General features: G+C 46.8%; 1 protein-coding gene across 4 annotated transcripts in view; it reads left to right on the top strand.

Moving 5' to 3' along the window:
* The first annotated feature begins 836 nt into the window (after positions 1-836).
* DNAJB6 (DnaJ heat shock protein family (Hsp40) member B6) overlaps positions 837-18,478 on the top strand; it is a 57,414-nt gene continuing 39,772 nt past the window's right edge. For 2 of the 4 annotated variants that reach the window (XM_057549489.1, XM_057549487.1), the window contains exon 1: positions 837-996. The gene's annotated coding sequence lies outside the window, so the exon portion shown is untranslated. Of the gene's footprint in view, positions 997-1,325; positions 1,348-1,563; positions 1,584-18,478 lie in introns of those variants that run through there. The other 2 variants (XM_057549488.1, XM_007165471.3) reach the window with 2 other exon arrangements.

Here is an 18,478-nt window from a genome sequence, read left to right as displayed (position 1 = left end):
GACGCCCTGTTGGTACTGGTCGGTTTTTCTCCTGACACAGTTAACTCACTGCACTGACAGATGTTTTAATAAATAAATATTTATTTTTTGGAGGAAGACCAAGCTATTCGTGGCTGGCCTACTATCTAGACTCCACGTCTCTGTGCTGCCTGCTTTCCGAGGTTAGCTCCCACTTGCATTGAGTAGGGACTCATTTACATGTGAGCTGTCACACGCCAGCACTGCCAACCCCGGGAGGGAAAGAAAACCCCGGGGACCGGCCGGCAGGTAGGGCTGCGTGCGGCGGAGCCAGGTGCGCAGGCGCTGAAGGAAATTCCAGCCCCGCCGAGGTCATCTCAGCTTCCCCAGGAGTTGCTAACACCCAACACCGCTGTGCCTTCCCTGACCAGGGATTTCTATAACCTACCAAAGGAGGGAATGGAGAATTGACTCCGAGTAAAACAGTTTTCTTTTGCTAACTGGTCACCTGCTAAGAACTAGGTGCGTAACACAGGGAGGGTTTACACAAGAAACGGCTCCTCAAAATACGGTCTCTGATCTCAAGTGGGAAGAACAAGACCCACGGCCCCCCCGGCTCTCCAGGGGCCCAGGCGAAGGGCGGGTCAGCGGCCCACCCCTTGGGCCCCGGGGACACCCGCCGGCCGCGCAGACCCACCGACGGGACCCGACCAGAGCCGCCGTCGGGCGGCGGCGACGGGGCCCCGACTGCGCACGCGCGTTGCCCGCCGCGTCCCGGGCCGCGCAGAACCTTCGGGAAGGCGGGGGCGGAGGGGGCCGGGGCAGGGCGCATGCGCGGCGTCAGGGCCGGGCGGAAGTGTCGTCGCCGCGCCGCCGCCGCGTGACGCACTTCCTGTTTGTTGTTGGAGAAAGGAGAGAAAGGAAAGCGCGAGGACCGTCGCAGTCCAGCCGCTACCGCCAGCCGCGCCGCCGTGTCGGAGCCGAGGAGCCCCGGTCGCCGCCCCGCCGCGCCCTCCTCCGCCGGCTTCCGCGTCCTCGGTGAGGGCCGCCAGCGGCCGGGGGGGCGGGCCCGGCGGCCCACCTGACCCGGGCCCTGGCCGCGGCAGCCCGGGGGCCGGGCTTGTGTGAGACCGGGGTCGGGGGCGCGGGGGCGCCGGGGGCAGGCGGGGGGCAGGCCGGGGGCCGCGTGTGGGGCCGGGGTCCAGCTCGCCCCTCGCGGCCTCCTCCCCCGGGCCCCTCCTCCTGTCCTGGGGGTTCCCCTCCTCCCGGCGTCCTGGGGGCCGCGCGCCGGTTGTTGCGGGCGGGGGCGGGGGCGGCGCTGCCGCGTGGGAGGCTGCGTTTTCCCTCGGTTTTAAGGCCCTACATAGACGGCCTTGAAGCCAGGAGGAGGTAGGTGTGCAGGAAGAGTAGAGGCTCGTGGGAGGCCGCGCTGCCTAGTGCGGAGACCGGGAAGCGGGCGGGGGACGCGAGGCCGCGTGTCGGGAACTCCCCGCTGGCTTCTCCGAAGTGTGTCGGAGATGGAAATGAAACGCCTGGCTTTTCGGCTTACAAGGCCAGTTTGCTGGGTTTTGCTTCGGGGTGCACCGCAGTTTATGTAGCTGAAGTTTCTATCAACTTTTGCCCAAGTAAGGAAAGAACTGACGCAAGAAGTGGAAATTGCAAACTTGTGTTGTCTCGCGAAACGTTTTCACAGCGTGTGGGTCGCTTGTCGGACGCGTACCTCTCCCGGCTACGCGGGAAGGACACGGCGGTGGTGAAGAGATCTCACCACCACCCGGGGGGCTGCCTGGGAAGGGTGGACTGAGCGGCGCCCTTTGTATTCTCAGCGTTTTTAGTTCCGTTGTGGATTCGCAGTAAGACTTTATGGCTAGAATCTTTTAAGGCAGGTAATTGACTTAGTGGAAGAGTTCGGCCGAATGACCAAAAAAGGAAAGAGAAACAAACTCTTAGCATTTGAACTTGTGTGCTGCTCGTTCAGGTTTTACTCTTTTTCTAATAGTTACGCACATCCGAATGTTTTCATGGTGTCTGAAAAGCATTTTGTACTTCTTTTCTCCGCCCTCTCCCTATACCACACCCTCCCCGATTCCGTCTGGGAAGTTTAATCCAGAATATTCCTGTTTCCAGGAAACTTAGCTCCTGTGGGTTTAGGAGTTGAGTATTTGTACGGGCTGTAGTAGAAATATGAGTGCCCTTTGTGCACACTATCCAGGGAGCTGTGGAATTTTGGGGGTTATGCAGAGTCATGAATTTGGGGGTGAATTGTCTCGGTCTAGGTGTGGATGACTTGACAGGAAGTGGGAGGAGAACAAAAGGGGATGAGAAGTTGGTTTTTGCCTAAGCAGGCTTTGTGTGGTGCTGTGCGGGGCTAGGAAGTTGGGAATTTAAGGGCTTTCAAAGACTTTGACATGTGTCCAGCATCCTCTTCAAAATATCAGTGTTTTAAATTTTTCTTGTCCTCAAAGTGGTAGATTTGGAAAGTATTTCTGGCTGCAGGACCGAGACTCACCTGGAGGGCTGAGTGGAGAGTATTATTTGAGTAATACTCTGAATACTAAGTCAGCGTAGGGCATTGTGGTGTGATATCTGCAACCAGTGGCATGCAATCGCTTTCCTCTTCAAGCAAACCCATTTTTTTTTAGGTGGTAGAACCCAGGGTAGAACCATTTTCCCTTGTATCAGCTCTATTTTGGACAGTTCCAAACAAATATAATTATCCTCCTCACCAGCAACGACAGTTTTCAGCCTAGCAAACTCAAATACCGAGTTTGGGGTGGAATGGTCTGTGCCTTTTTTAGCTTTAAAGCGGGCACGGTTATTTTCAGTCCGGCTTTTCGGCATCACAGTGTAATCCTGAGCGTGTCATCTTAGTGACGTTGGTGTTACTTCTTGCCTTCCACTGGGGTGCCGTCTGTGTATGACTGCGTGTTCAAGGTCAGCTGCTACCATGGTTAACGCTTAAAGGATGATTAAATGTCACTTCTGGTGTCTGTTGGTAAGGATTGAGTGCAATCAGTCTTTTGATATTTTAAAGAATTTTTAGAAAACTTTTTTTTTTTTTTTTTGGCCTTTTCACTTCTTTGGAAATGATCTAGAATTTGGGACGGTGTTCTGTGTTAAAAATCTTTTTTGCTTAAAATTTGTCCAGGACACCACCCAGTGGCGAGAGCAGGTTAACTGCAGGCTTATTAGTGAATTAGGATGGGATCAGTGGCAAGATGTAAGAAGTGCTGTAGTTTCTCTTGGGTGAACAGAATTTGAGAGAACTTCAAACTTGAAAAAAGTGAGGTAAGTGAAGAAAAGTGAAGTTGGTGAGGGTAAGAATAGTGTATAGAAAGACAATTTTAAAGCCTCATTGGAGAAAATGGCTTCCTGGATATGTCAGCTAGAAAAAATTTGATGTTTTTATTGTAGATTATAATGTGTTTTTCAGACTTTTATATTCTTAGCGAGACATTTGATTCCTTTTGTTTCAATATCCTACTTAAGAGAGAAGTAAACTTTGGAGCGTGTGCTCTAGAGTGTGAGCTCGCGCCTGTCCATTCTTTGATCAGAGAGTAAAACTTTTGTTTCTGAACTGAGTAAATCTTTTAAAAACGTGGTTTTTAAGGTGGGGGAAATTTCTGAAGAAAACAATAAAAGTAGTTAGAAGGGTTGCAATGTACATCAAAGTAGAAAAGGTTCTGTCTAATTTATATCTCTCTCTTTACTTCAGAAGTTATGTTATTTAGGCATAGTTTGGCTTTCTCTTAAAATTGTTGTTCTATGTAAAATTTGTAAGGACTTAACGGCCATTTTGAGTAAAAAACACCAACCATTGCATATGGCCATGAGGCAGAACTACTAGTTGTATGTCAGAATACTCCAGGTATTTTAGGGTCCCTAAGCTCGTTTGCAAGGATCAGTTGTCCCTGGAATGGTGATTTCCTCGTGCAGCGTGTGATTCTGTGCGCTCTGAAATTGTCATCCTGCCTTTTACCAAGAAAGACATTAAGGGCTTGCCTTGTGCGTGTGATGGTGCACTGGGGCCCTCCTGTGAGGTCCTTTGGGCAGGCCTGGAATTGTAATTGTGTTCCTTTGTGACTATAGCATTGTCCTGGACCCAGAGTACTCAGAAAATGTTGGTTGAATTGGATCCTTTTTCCCGGTCTCTCTGTTCCCTGATTACTCTCTGTGGTTAATAATGGAATCCAGAGTTTAGGAAGGTTGGACAAAAAATACAGATAGCATACAAATTCAGTTCACAAGTACCAGGACTGAGTACTTCGCATGTATTTTTTTATTTTAATGAAATGAAGTTAGTCATGCCCTCACGTGTCTGATAGGTGATGATTGCCAGTTGAAAGAATGGTCTTGGATCCTGAGTTATAGAGGAAATAATTTCCCTTGTTTGTTATTTTTTATTTTTGGCTGCGTTGGGTCTTCGTTGCTGCGTGCAGGCTTCTCTAGTTGTGGTGAGTGGGGGCTACTCTTCGCTGCGGTGCACGGGCTTCTCTTGTTGCGGAGCATGGGCCCTGGGCGCGCGGGCTCAGTAGTTGCGGCAGGCAGGCTCAGCAGTTGTGGCTCGCGGACTCTAGAGCGCAGACTCAGTAGTTGTGGTGCACGAGCTTAGTAGTTGCTGCGTGGCATGTGGCATCTTCCTGGACCAGGGCTCGAACCCATGTCTCCTGCATTAGCAGGCGGCTTCTTAACCACTGCGCCACCAGGGAAGTCTCCCCTTGTTTCAGGAATGCTTTAAGGCATATTGAGTAAGAACAAACTATAAGTAGATGATCTGTGATAAGGATTGGTAGTTCATCTCTGTTTCTCCCCCTACCTCTGTGTGTGCTGGGAATTCATCAGATAATGAAATGATGTGTAGGAAACTTGGCCACGTTTATCCTTTATTTTTTTTTAAACTTGCCTATTTCCATTATATTAAGCAAGTAGTATTGCAGAAAATTAGTTTCATGTCATAACATGAATTCAACATTTAAACGAAGATGTTTAAGATTTGTCCTTTTCTAAGTTAGAAGTAGTGAGTATTTTGATTTTCTGGTTTTTTAAGCTAAAGACAAGGAATGTCTTCAATGGACAAATTGCATTATGTAAAACCATGTGCAATATAAATAGCAATCTATGGGGTGGAAAATAATGAAAAGCTTTCTGGAAGGAGGAAGGTGGATTTTCCCCCTTCAGCTCCATTTTCAATATGGAGTCTCTTGGATTGGGAAGGAATGAAGGAGGATTTTTATTGCAATCCGAGCAAGGTTTCTTAGACGTTAGATGGAGAGATAATTTGAGAACAGATTCTTGGGTGGAAAGATGGTTATTTTAAAAATTTTTTAATCTTTTTAAAATACTTATTTGGTTGCGCCGGGTCTTAGTTGTGGCTCGAGGGCTCCTTGGTTGCAGCAACTGGGCTCCGTGGTTGTGGCATGCGAACTCTTGGTTGCGGCATGCGTGTAGGATCTAGTTCCCTGACCAGGATCAAATCCGGGCCCCCTGCGTTGGGAGTGCGGAGTCTTCACTGCGCCACCAGGGAAGTCTCTATTTTTAAATCTTTTATTTGGCTGCACCGTGCGGCATGCGGGAATCTTAGTTCCTCCACCAGGGATCGAACCCACGTCCCCTGCAGTAGAAGAGTGGAGTCTTAACCACTGGACCACCAGGGAGGTCCCAAGGTGGTCAGTTTAGCCCAGTTACACACCTTACTTGTGTGGATGGCCAAGATTTGGGACAGAGTAGCCAGAGGTCTCAGAATCACAGCAATCATGTTGGGCACATATATTCTTTTTTTTTTTTTAATTTTTAAATTTTATTTATTTCTTTATACAGGGAACATACATTCTTTAAGTGTTGTTAAGAACATGGGGCATGTGTAATGACTTGGAAATTCTCCTTTAGATAACTCATTAAAGTCAAAATTTTATAACTTAAAAAAGGGGCCAGTTAAGCTGTTCAAAAAACTTGGGTTCTTAGAGCTGACTCATCGAGGAGCACCTCACACTCTAGATGGATATTTGTGTCTGTCACCTGAGGTGCTTCTTTAAAATCTTCTATGAATATTTCAGGAGGAGGGGAAGTAAATGCTTCTACTGAGTTGGCCATTTTAAGTTGACTTCACACGTCCATCCTGACATGCTCCTTAATCGTTGAGACGAGCAAGGCCGAGGAAAGAGAGAGTCTTGCACCTTGGAGGGGTTTACAGCTGCCGGCTCAAGTGTTTTGCAGTGTTCTGGTGCGTGTGCCCGTGTGTGGGCATTTCCAGATGATGGCACTTGGACTATTAGACTGAGACAGGTTCACCCACTCTGTGAAAGAAGAGTTTCTAGGTTTCCTAGGAAACCTCTCCTGAACTGAAATGGCATAAGGTGAAGAAGCAGTTACCTGAGGACCTGTCCTGCTCGTGGACGCACACGATCAATCGAGATGAAGCACAGGTGCTCACAGACACGGCTCACAGCTCACGTGGCGGCTGGATGCTGAGATGCGGAGCACGGTTCCGGGAAGGAGCTGGCGGGGCCGCTCTCACTGCTGCGGTGGGCGCCGCCTCGAATGCTTCCTTTTTCTGTAGAAGTGAAAATCCTGCTCGGATTTCTTGGGCTGGCAAAACCAAGGTGTTAATGTGGGTCTTTCTTAAAGGTGAAGTGTTGTAAAGAGAACTCTGGAAAAGCAGGGGACACCTGTGTGAGTAAACTGGTCACGGAGTAAAAGGCTATGCAGCGAGTGCACGCTGGAGATGATGTTTGCACGGAGCGACCACCTCTGTCAGTTGTGAAGGAGACTGTCTAGGCTCTCTCCTTCCAGTGAGCCTTGAGATGTTAGCTAATTATGATGTGAAACCGTAATGCTTGGTAAGTACATACAAGTATTCTTAGTTTCATCATTTATGATTTTCTTTTTGGTTTTGATGTACATAGTAGTAGTTCAGGTACAAGCAGACCTCGTTTTACAGCGCTTCCCTTTATTGCACTTTTCAGGTACTGCCTTTTTTACAAATTGAAGGTTTGTGGCAACCCTGCATCGATCAAGTCTATTGGCCCCATTTTTCCGACAGCTTTTGCTCACTTTGTATCTCTGGGTCACATTTTGGTAATTCTCGCAATATTTCAGATTTTTTCGTTATTACGTTATGGTGATCAGTCATCTTTGATGTTACTGTTGTAATTGTTTTGGGGCCCTAAAAACCCCACCCATCCAAGACAGCTCATGTTCTGACTGCTCCACCAACCCGCCATCTCTCTCGCCCTCCTCCGGCCTCCCTGTTCCTGAGACACAACAGTGTTGAAATTAGGCCAGTTAATAACCTTCAGTGGCCTCCAAGTGTTCAAGTGAGGGAAGAGTCGCATGTCTCTCAGTTTAAATCAAAAGCTAGAAATGCTGAAGCTGAGAGAGGAAGGCGTGTGGAAAGCTGACAGGCTGAAGGCTAGGCCTCTTGCTCCAAACAGCCAAGTCGTGAAGGCAAAGGAACGGTCTTTTTTTTTTTTTTTTTATATATATATATTTTTTATTTTTGGCTGTGTTGGGTCTTCGTTTCTGTGCGAGGGCTTTCTCTAGTTGCGGCGAGTGGGGGCCACTCTTCATCGCGGTGCGCGGGCCTCTCACTGTCGCGGCCTCTCTTGTTGCGGAGCACAGGCTCCAGACGCGCAGGCTCAGTAATTGTGGCTCACGGGCCTAGTTGCTCCGCGGCATGTGGGATCTTCCCAGACCAGGGCTCGAACCCGTGTCCCCTGCATTGGCAGGCAGACTCTCAACCACTGCGCCAGCAGGGAAGCCCCCAAAGGAACGTTCTTGAAGGAGATTAAGGTGCTGCTCCAGTGAGCACACGAATGGTAAGAAAGCAACACAACCTTATTGCTGTTGAGGAGAAAGTTTTAGTGGTCTGAACAGGTGATCAAACCAGCCATGACATTGCCTGAAGCCAAAGCCTAATGCAGGCAAGGCCCTAACTCTCTTCAAGTCTATGAAGGCCGAGACAGGTGAGGAAGCTGGAGAAGAAAAGCTTGAAGGCAGCAGAGGTTGGCTCGTGAGGTTTAAGGAAAGAAGCTGTCTCAGTAACATAAAAGTGCCAGGCGAAGCAGCACGTTATCCAGAAGATCTAGCTAAGATCATTAATGAAGGCGGCTACACGAAACAACAGGTTTTCATCGCAGGTGAAACAGCCTTAGGTTGGAAGAAGGTGCCACCTAGGACTTCCATGCTAGAGAGGAGACGTCGGTGCCTGGCTTCCGAGCTTCGAAGGTCAGGCTGACTCTCTTGTTAGGGGCCAATGCAGCTGGTGAGTTTAGTTGAAGCCAGTGCTGAGTTACCATCCAAAACTCCTAGGGCCCTTAGGATTATGCTCAGTCTGCTCTGCTTGTGCTCTGTACGTGGAACGACAAAGCCTGGATGACAGCATGTCTGGTGACAGCATGGTATACTGTGTATTTTAAGCCCACTGTTGAGACCCACTGTTCAGAAAAAAGATTCATTTCAAAAAACTACTCCTTGACAGTGACCCAAGAGCTCTGATGGAGATGTACAGTGAGATTCATGTTGTCTTCATGCTTGCTAACACAACGTCCATTCCACAGCCCACGGATCAAGGAATAATTTTGACTTTCAAGCCTTGTTATTTAAGAAATACATTTCGTAAGGCTGTAGTTGCCATATATGGCAATTCCTCTAACGATCTGGGCAAAGTCAGTTGAAAACCCTCTGGAAAGGACTTACCATTCTCAATGCCATTAAGAACATTTGTGATTCATGGGAAGAGGTAAAAATACCAACATTCACAGGAGTTTGGAAGACATTGATTCTAACCTTCATGGATGACTTTGAGGGCTTTAAGACTTCAGTGGAGGAAGTAAGAGCAGATGTGGTGGAAACAGCAGGAGAACTAGAATTAGAAGTGGAGCCTGAGATGTGACTGAATTGCTGTAATCTCAGGATAAACTTTCACAGAAAAGCATTGCTTCTTACGGAGAGCAAAAAAAAAAATGGTTTCTTGAGATGGAATCTACTGCTGTTGAAGACGCTGTGAAGATTGTGGAAATAACAAAGGATTTAGAATAGGACGTGAACTTAGCTGATGAGGCAGCAGCAGGGTCCACGAGGACTGAGTCCAATTCTGAAAGAAGTTCTACCATCGGTAAAACGCTACCAAACAGCATTCATTGCATGCTGCAGGGAATCAGTGTGACAGGAAGAGTCAGTTGATGCAGGAAACTTCATGGCTTCGTTTTAAGAAATTGCCACGGCCATGTGGCCACCAACATGGAGGCAAGATCCTCCACCAGCAGAAAGATACGAAGGGCTCAGATGATGCGTAGCATTTTTTTTAGCAATAAAGGTTTTTAAAAAATTAAGGTATGTACATTGTTATTTTCGACATAATGCTGTTGCACACTTAACAGGTGACAGTATAATGTAAAGTAACCTTTTATATGCACTGGGAAGCCAGAAAACTTTGTGTGACTCACTTAATTGGCTTTATTGTGGTCTGGAGCCGAACCTACAATATATCTCTGAGGTGCCTGTATATAAGTATGTGCACATGTCCTGGGAAGGTGTACACTTTTCTACTCAAGTGGTCCGCACATGAGTTTAGGTACCATGAGACTTAAGTGTGTGTTCTGAAACTCCTAACATTGAAGGCGAATAAGTTTATTGGAAGAGGCAGGGTTTGTTTTTGTTTTGTTTTGTTTTTTTGGCTGCGTTGCGTGGCTTGCGGGGATCTTCGGTCCCCGACCAGGGATTGAACCTGTGCCCTCGACAGTGGAAGCGTGGCGTCTCAACCGCTGGACCGCCAGGGAAGTCCCAAGAGGCAGTTATTTTTGGTTAATGGGTATTAGGCTAGTTAGTGGCTTTACTGAAGAGGCAGAGTTAACATTTTTTTACTTGATATTAGACCTGTTTTGTTGGAAATTGCATAGATTAACAAACTAGTCCTAAGAAACATTCTTTTTTTTTCTTAATTGAAAATCTAAAGCATTGGTTTTCTCTAGCTTCCTTAACATACAGATCGTGTCAGTGGGAATTTAAGAACTTTGATAATTGTAGTTAGAAATGAGCATCTTCCCACTCCTCACCCAGATTCCCCTTAAGCCTGAATCGATGTTTGTTAGGACCAGCCCTGTCTGTCTGAGAACTCCTGTTCCACACTGGTCCTCTGCAGGGTGGGTGCCAGTAGTCACACTGGGGGCTAAGCACTGGAAATGGGGCTCGTGCGACTGAGGGGCTGAGTTTCCAGTGCTGTTTAGTTTTAATGACTGTAGGTGTAAGTGACTTTGTTTGGCTTGCGGGTCAGGCAGCTCAGTTTGAGGTGGTGTTTGCCGGCAGCAGTTCCCACCTGCCTGAAGTCCTCGTGGACACTTGCTTTTAAAAAAGTCTGTGTCTGCGTTTCCACGCAGCGTTCTGTCACAGAAACCGTGCCTCATTTTCCGCGGCTGAGGGGGAGATGCGCTGACCCCCGGGTGCGGGGTGTGGAAGCACGCTGCTCCCTGCATCCAGGGCGATTGAGAAGGGAAGGCAGGTCGAGTGGTCTCAGTGCCCCAAGGGCCCGTGTGTTGTGGTGTTTCCTGTCTCCTGTAGTGCCAGCTGAGCACGGAGATGACGGGGATGGAGGTGGGCACTGGAAGTGTTTGGGGGGTCCAGGTTCTCACTCATCCTCCAGCCTTACAGTTTTCTCTGGGGAGGAGGACACTTGGCCAGTCTGAGGGGCTAGGTGACGGCCACTTAAAATATTTAGAAATACTGAATTCTGTAGAGAAATTCCTGATACAAGTGTGTAAGTGGCTGTTTTGTATTGTTGTTTTTCGCTTGTGGGATCTTAGTTCCTCGACAAGGGGTTGAACCCAGGCCACCAGTGAAAGCACGGAGTGCTAACCACTGGACCGCCAGGGAATTCCCATAAGTGGCTTTTTCTTTTGTGTAAAACTCCGGGGTTAGTCAATAGTAATTTGAATGCAATTAACCTTCTATGGATTTTGTCAAAACTTAGATTGTTTCTTTTATGCCTGATTATTCTGAAGCAGCAAGAAGTGAATTAATCTGTGGCTGACACTGCAGGGTGGTGGTTGTGGGATCAGTACTGAAGCCAACTTCTCAGGTTTCCGAGGAGGTGCCCTCGGGATAAGGGACCTCGTTTGGTCCTCTGTTTCTAGACCTTGGGGTATTGTCACTTTATTGTCTCTAGAGCACGTTTTAATTTGTTTGTGTTAAAATTTGTTAATCTTATTGGCACTGGTTGAATACTAAAAAGGTAGTGTTGATAAGAGAGCGTGTCCATAGCGTCAGGTACCTGAGCCCTGCACTCGCGGCACGGCCTGATGGCGCAGGCTGACTCCATAACCTCCTTCTTTGCCCCACTGTCTCCATAACCTCTCCCCAACGCTCTGTTCATGCTTTCTTAGTTGTATGTGCCTAACTTGTTTACAGGTCTGTCTTTTCCTAAACGTGGTGACTTGGTCCCAAGAGTATCATGACTGTTTTCAATATTAAATTTACATAGTGAAATTCACTCAGAATTACAGCGTTGTTTTTACTGAGAGTGAATGCGTTGATGGTGTAATTGGTATCCAAAAGGGTTGATCATTTGGGACGATGGGCCGCCATATCCAAGGTGGAATTTATGGGCAAAAGCTGTGAACTTCACTTGTCTGAAGAGCCACAGTCGTACAAAGTGAGTAATAGGAGGCAAGACAGTGACTGCAGGCTCAGAAAGACCACAGCTTAGCCAAGTCTGTGTTGGTCATCGGGTTCTGGTGTTTCCTAGGGGAGTTGAGAGGGAAGTGCGGCAACGGTGGTCTTACTTTTTGTTGGTGACGGCTGGAGCGTGTCCTCATTATCAGTGTTGGGTTCTGGGTACCAAGGAATTGCAGCTTTGGAGCTTGCTCTCGGCAGGGACCAGGGTAGTGTTCTTAGGCGTTAACTGCAAAGAAATGTGAGGCTGTATTAGCCTAGAGAGTGAAAACTGCATGAAGATAAAGCCCTTGAATGTTTGAGGACATCTGTGTGGAGGAGAAGTTCAAATGCCTTATGTAACCTGAACAAGGACCTAGAGGGCCAGTTCCCTGCAGGCTCCACTGTTCAGAAAGAAGAGGTAGCCGTCCAGAACTAAGGGCTGCTCCCAGAGTCTGTTGGGGCAGCGAGAGTGTGGACTCGTTAGTGTTTATTTTAGTGGGAAGGCTTTATGCGGTGGTTTGAACTCGGTTTCTTAAAAGGCCATTTTTGTTTGACAAGACCGGGTTGATGCTGCTGGGCCAAGTCTGTGCTTTGGGAATCGTTGTGTTGGGGGTTTCACGATAATAGTGTTTTCAAAATCCGGCATTTCTTCTGCATTTGTGTGCTGGAATTCATCTATAAAAAGAAGGTTGGCTCATCAGCTATTTGGTTTCACACGTAGTTTGCATAGGAAAGGCAGTGCAATAAGTGCTTAATTTTTTTTTTTTTATTGCTGTTATGTATGCTTTTAAAAAATTTTTTAATTTTTTTGGCTCCGCCTTGTGGCTATGCAGGATCTTAGTTCCCTGCAGTGGAAGCTCAGAGTCCTAATCACTGAACCCCCAGGGAAGTCCCTGGTATGTGTACTTTAAATGCACAACAGTCATTCCAGTTATAAGAGAAATAAGTAGTAGGGATTTGATGTACAATATGAGAAATATAATTAACACTGTTGTGTGTTATATGTGAGTTCTCATCACAAGGAAAAAATACTTTTCCTGTGTCTTTTATTTTGTATCTATATGAGGTGATAGATTGTCTCTAAACTGATTGTGATAAGCGTTTCATGATGTATGTAAGTCAAATTGTCATATTGTACACCATAAACATGCATAGTGCTCTATGTCAATTATATCTCAATAAAACTGGAGGAAAAAAATGCATGGCAGCCATTCTTTTTGATACTCAGAATCCCATCTGATCTGTGGATGTTTCCATTTTGCTCCGATGTCGTTTTGACATGGTTGTACTTTTTTCTCTTTTTGACTGACTTTTGAACTTTTTACCTTGAAACCATTGTATATTTACAAGAGTTGTGAAGATAGTACAGGAGTTTTCCTGTATACGTCTTAACCTAGCTTTCCTTAACATAACAAATGTAACCCTGGTGTTTATCAAAACTAAAAAATTATGTCGGTACAGTACTGTTAACTACAGACTTTATTCACATCCCACCAGTTTTCCCCCCGAAGTTCTTTTCTTGCCACAGACACCAGTCCTGGAGCCCAGATGGCACTTAGTTATCATTTATTCTTAGTCACCTCCAAGCTGGCACAGTTCCACAATTGTGTTTTTCTTGACCCGGCCTGTGCTTTCTGCTGGCATCTTTACTTTGATTGACAGCATATCCTAGGCTCATGTGGTACCTTTGCTGTCCCAGACCTAGCATTAGCTAGCGCAGTGAAGTGTCACTCCATGACTCCCCAGGGGAGCTGACAGTGTCCTTTAGAGCTGGCTTGTCTGGTGCTGGACAGTAGGTAGTGTCTGTTGCGATAGCATCTGCATATTTATAGCTCATCTTGGCTGTGAGAAGGAGGCTCCCACAGTATTTCAGAGTAGGATATCTGGTGCCACTGGAGATCAAGAGAAGTGAAGGGGTTTGAGGTATTTTGCAGGTAAGCCAGGCAGGACCGTGGATTAGTTTGTTGTGTGTCTGTGGCGGCGTAGCAGTGTTGGTGATGGGGAAGGTTTCCAGCCAAGCAGCTCGGGGTAGAATTAATAGGGAAAGGCCAGGTGTGGGAGTGGGGAGGACCGAGAGTTAAATTTGGTCATGTTCTATTTGGGATGTCTTGTCAGACGTCCAAGTGGCTACGTCAGTAGCCATCTGTCTGTTTGTGTCTGAATGCCAAAGTGAGATCTACGATTGGAGCTAACGTTAGGGAATCATTGCTACATAAATGGTATTTAAATAACATAGTGGATGAAAACACAGGAGTAGGGTGGGAAGGGGGCTTTGAGCCCCCGGCGTTCCCACTGTTTATTCACAGGCCGATTGCGGGGAGCAGGCGGGCAAGAGGTAGGCAGACCAGGAAACCCCACAGCCGGAAAGCCCGTGGGTGCTGAGGGCTTCGGGAGGTCAAACAGCGTGAGCCCTGAACGTGCGCGTTGGACGTTAATGGGGGAAGCTTTTCCTCTTGACGTTATATCAGAGTCAGCTTTGAGCGGTGGGCTGGAGCTGGACAGGACTGTAGTGAAGGCAGTGTTTGTGTCCAGAGTTGGCTGCAGACCGGGCGTCTGATGGGCGTCACTCAGTTCATCTGCATTTCCTTCTTGGGGTAGTCTCCATTTAGAAAGGAAGAAAACAGCCAGCATCCAAGCGTGGCTTGTGTCCCAGGCGCTGTTAATTGATGACGCTCATGTGCTCCTTCAGTCCCTGTGACGGTCCTGTGGGACAGATGAGTCTTCCCGGGGGGTGTGGTAGGTGGTTAGGCGGTCACAGCGTTCACCACTTGGCGGGCACGGCTGAGTCTAAGCCCATCTTGCCATGTCTGCGCCGACTGCCTTGAGGATCTTGCTCTTCCCCACCATTGTCTGCACAGACACTGGCACGTTCTTGCAAATACAGGACACATCGATTGGACTTAGGAGAACATGAGCTTTGAACTGGGAGCAAAGATGTCTAAGCAGTGGCATCTGACACACCGGTGACCTCTGGTCACATGTGGCTCAGGCAGTGGTTCAACTGTTAGGGGAGGGCAGGTTCATCCTGAGACTTCTCTCCTTGTCCCATTGGTGACAGTGGTCTGGTAGGGTTTCCCAGCATTTTTGTCATTGCTGGGCACTAAGATGTCCCCATGCAGCAGTAACTGGAGCTCGAAAGTGAAAATACCTACAGAGAGTTAATTAGTAGCCCTCTGAAGTACAGATGAAGGGATGCTGGCTTTCTGCTGCTTTGTGGATGTTCTTGCCAGTGGTCAGGTTTTTGGTTCCAGAGATGTGAGGTTGCTGTGCTCCTACTGGCCATCTATTCTGGGTAGTAATTTCCAGGTTAAATTTGCCTTGTGCATCTTGCCTGCCTCAGGAGTTTGAATTTTTTTTGGTCTCTCGAAAGAGTGTACAGTTGATCCTTGAGCAACGTGGGGCTTTAGGGGTGCTGACCCCTCGCAGTTGAAAATCTGTGTATGACTATTGACTCCCCCAAAGTTAACTAGTAGTCATTGTTGACCAGAGCCTTGCCGATAACAAAGTTGATTGGCATGTACTTTGTATGTTATATGTATTATATTGCTGTATTCTTACAGTAAACTAGAGAAAATATTAAGAAAATCATAAAAAAGAGGAATTGCATTCACAGTATTGTATTTATTGATAACGTAAGTTTACATCATATTTTTACAAGATGAATTGTCTGTTAGTATCTACGTGACAAAAATGAAAAGATAATGTGAATGAAATTCACGTTTGTTTATAGGTATGATAATTCGTACATCAGTAATGAAACAGCAGCAGTATGATTGCTTTATGGTAGCCTAGTGTAATCGATATGATTGCTTCACGATAGCCTAGCCTATACACTAATGAATGAATCATAATATTTTTGTGACATACAGTATTACACTCATTCATAATACAGTATTGGAAACGTTGTTACATTTTTAAAAAACCACTTGTGATAAGCTGATACTGGAGGGAGAGACATACTGTGTGGTTATGTAATTCTTTGAAAACAAAGTTATAGAACGAAAACTAAAATGTTACTAATTTTGTATTAAATATCACTCACCTTATATCTATGTAGGGATGGACTGGTATATATCTACATTACATCTTTTGCATTCCTGGTTTACCTAACTTTTTCTTAATTTTTTCAGTATTTCTAGGCTGCATGGTTCTTCTGTTTTTTCAGATTGTTTCAAATCTCCAAAAAATTTACCAATGCTTATTGAAAAAAATCTTCATACAAGTGGACTTGTGCAGCTCAAACCCATGTTATTCAAAGGTCATTTGTAGTTTTTTTAAAAAATGCAATTTTAATAAAATTAAGGTGCATGATGCACATCTTAAGCTTACACAAGGTTGTATGTCAGTTGCATCTGGATAAAGCTGGAAAACAAACCAGATTCAATTTTAGGATATCTTTGATCTTAATTTTCTTATTGTTTTACTAAAGTATTTGCATTAAATGAGTTAATGTTTATAGACTACTTAGAATTTAAACACTTAGAATTATGCCCACTATACCTGTTTTGTTAAATTTAAAAGAATTTTAAAGTCCTGTTTTGTGCTTTCTCACAAAGATGCCTGTGCACTCCTCCCTCTCATTGATAAGGTTACATTTTATTTTTAAATTTTTATTTTAAAAAATGACATATAATTGATTTGAGACATGTTGATTTGAATCATCTATGTCTTGCAGTGTGATTGCCACCTGAGTTAGCTAACACCTCTTGCATTATGAAATTAATTTTTTTTTTTTTGCGGTGAGAATGTTTAAGATCTAGTCTCTCAGCAGCTCTGGATATATGACACAGTATTGTTGGCGGTAGTCACCACGCTGGGCGTTAGATCTCCATAGCGCATTGAAAAATCTCCACAACGGTCAGACATACACAACGTGGGTTGTAGAGGTACTTGTTTCTCCAGCACAGCCCTATTTGCCTCCCCACCCTGGGATAGTATTTGGTGGTTTTGGAGAGCTTGGAGCATTGCGGGTTAATGAAGGTAATGGGATTCCATTCTGCAGTTCCAAGGCTTAAGCCTTCGATTCTCAGGGGTGCTCCCTTTCCTCTCCCTTGCAGTTCAGTGGACAGTTTTTCTCGTCTCTCTTTCTTGCAGTTACAGCCTTTTTTTTTTTTTCTTTTAATTTATTTATTTATATTTATTTTTGGCTGTGTTGGGTCTTCGTTTCTGTGCGCGGGCTTTCCCTAGTTGTGGCGAGCGGGGGCCACCCTTCATTGCGGTGCGCAGGCCTCTCCCGTTGCGGAGCACAGGCTCCAGACGCGCAGGCTCAGTAGTTGTGGCTCACGGGCCCAGTTGCTCCGCGGCATGTGGGATCTTCCCAGACCAGGGCTCGAACCCGTGTCCCCTGCATTGGCAGGCAGATTCTCAACCACTGCGCCACCAGGGAAGCCCAGTTACAGCCTTTTGAGGAGCCTAAATTATGGATTTTCATTGCAGCCATTAGTGCCACAAAACCAAGTCCCGTCCTGAAAGCACAGCAACAGCCCCGCCCCCTCGGGATCCCCATTCTTGGTGTAATTAATTCTCTGTTTCTGGCACTTTAACTGCTTCAGCTCAGCTGCCTCTTCCGATGTGTTTGTTGGATTTTTATCTAACATTTCTAGAGATTTTTGAGGTGGTAGGAGGGGTTTCTATTTTTGATTCTCCTGTGATATCTTTGAGTTATTTTTTGCACGAAGTCCGTGGACTGGTATGGAGGGGCTTTTCTCTGTGTGTGCTTCTTCCTGACCCTTGTACGTGGAGTGCTCTGTAAATGTCCGACGAGGGCTGCACAGGCTGATGTGCGCACCTACGTGCTGAGTCACGGTGCAACACGTTTTTTTTACCATGGGTTGCTCCCCAGTGTTGAAAAGTAGAAGTATGATACAAGTGTGCATCCTGTTTGAGATGGGGATATTTCCCAGTTGTGACATTATTTAGCCCCAGCAAAGGGGCCTCAGGGAGGTTGTGATCTCATGTATTTGTTTACAGTCAGAACATTTCATTTGAAAATCTGATCCTAGAATTTGGGGGTAGGCTACTGAAAGCCTAGTTTCAGTTTTTTTTTTTTTTAAACTACGCTAATATTTCTTTGTTTGGTTTTGTTTAATATTTATTTACTTAGGCTGTGCCAGGTCCTAGTTGCGGCATGCAGACTGCCAGTTGTGGCATGCGGGATCTAGTTCCCCGACCAGGGATCGAACCCGGGCCCCCTGCGTTGGGAGCACGGAGTCTTACCCACTGGACCGCCAGGGGAGTCCGCTAGCTTCAGTTTTGAGCACAGCTGCTTGACAGAAGAACTTTGCTTTATCGGGTCAAGTTACTTTGTACTCTTGTGTGGAATAGGCCTGTTTCATGTAGGTTTTTGGTCACTGGCTTAATGAGGTGACTTAGACTTCACATCTTGAGAGGGAGCAGATGTGTAGGTTGTGTTCGGTTTGTGGGACCTGAGGCTTGATCCTGGGGGGGGGGGGAGGGGGGGGCAGCAGGGATTCGTCATCCTGTGCCGTGTAGTGATGGGGAGAAGGCACTGCAGGTGTCCCCTGAAGGCCTGCGTTTTTGGGTGCCCTCTCACTAGGACTGCCAGCAGGGGGACAGTGTGTTTGTTTTCATGTCCGACGGATGGGCACGGGAGGCCGGAGGGGCAGCTACAGGAACAGCCCTGAGTCAGAGCTGGGGGCCGTGGGAGGGTGTTGGCTGGTCACTAGCGAGGGCTGCCCGGCTGTGGAAGGTGTCTGCCGTTCCTGTGTAGCGTCCCCAGGGCAGGGACAGCATGTTTGTCAGGTGGCCGCGGGCTTGCCCAGTGCCTGGCACGGGAGTGCAGGGCGTGAGGGGGGGGGGGGACCGATGCCCTGGGCTGCTCAACAGGGGCCTGGCAGCTGGTGGCCGGCGGGCC

The sequence above is a fragment of the Balaenoptera acutorostrata genome, chromosome 7 (assembly GCF_949987535.1).
Source record: "Balaenoptera acutorostrata chromosome 7, mBalAcu1.1, whole genome shotgun sequence".
Classification (NCBI taxonomy): domain Eukaryota; kingdom Metazoa; phylum Chordata; class Mammalia; order Artiodactyla; family Balaenopteridae; genus Balaenoptera; species Balaenoptera acutorostrata.
The sequence above is the reverse complement of the archived record's forward strand: the minus strand, read 5'-3'. Positions and strand labels throughout refer to the sequence as shown.